Below are 267 nucleotides of genomic sequence, written 5' to 3' on the forward strand. Positions count from 1 at the left end.
GAAATTGAAAAAAAAATAAACTTTCTATTGTAAAGTTTTCGTGATCTGGTTTGTGCAAAGCAAAGAGCGGTGCTTCCTGATTTGCCTTTTAAAAGAGAATGCGCATCCGTGCAGAGTTTGTAATAATCTTTTACYTGGTTTACACTGCACGTTGCCTGCGATAGCGCTGAGATTGTCCGCTAGCAGTATTTTTAATGGAAAGTTTCGCCATAAGTTCCTCCTTGATGGCTTCTCGTTAGGTGGAAAGCTGCATTGCAGGACCACAAT

The sequence above is a fragment of the Nothoprocta perdicaria genome, unplaced genomic scaffold, assembly GCF_003342845.1.
Source record: "Nothoprocta perdicaria isolate Ctin4 unplaced genomic scaffold, notPer1 scaffold_128, whole genome shotgun sequence".
Classification (NCBI taxonomy): Eukaryota; Metazoa; Chordata; class Aves; order Tinamiformes; family Tinamidae; genus Nothoprocta; species Nothoprocta perdicaria.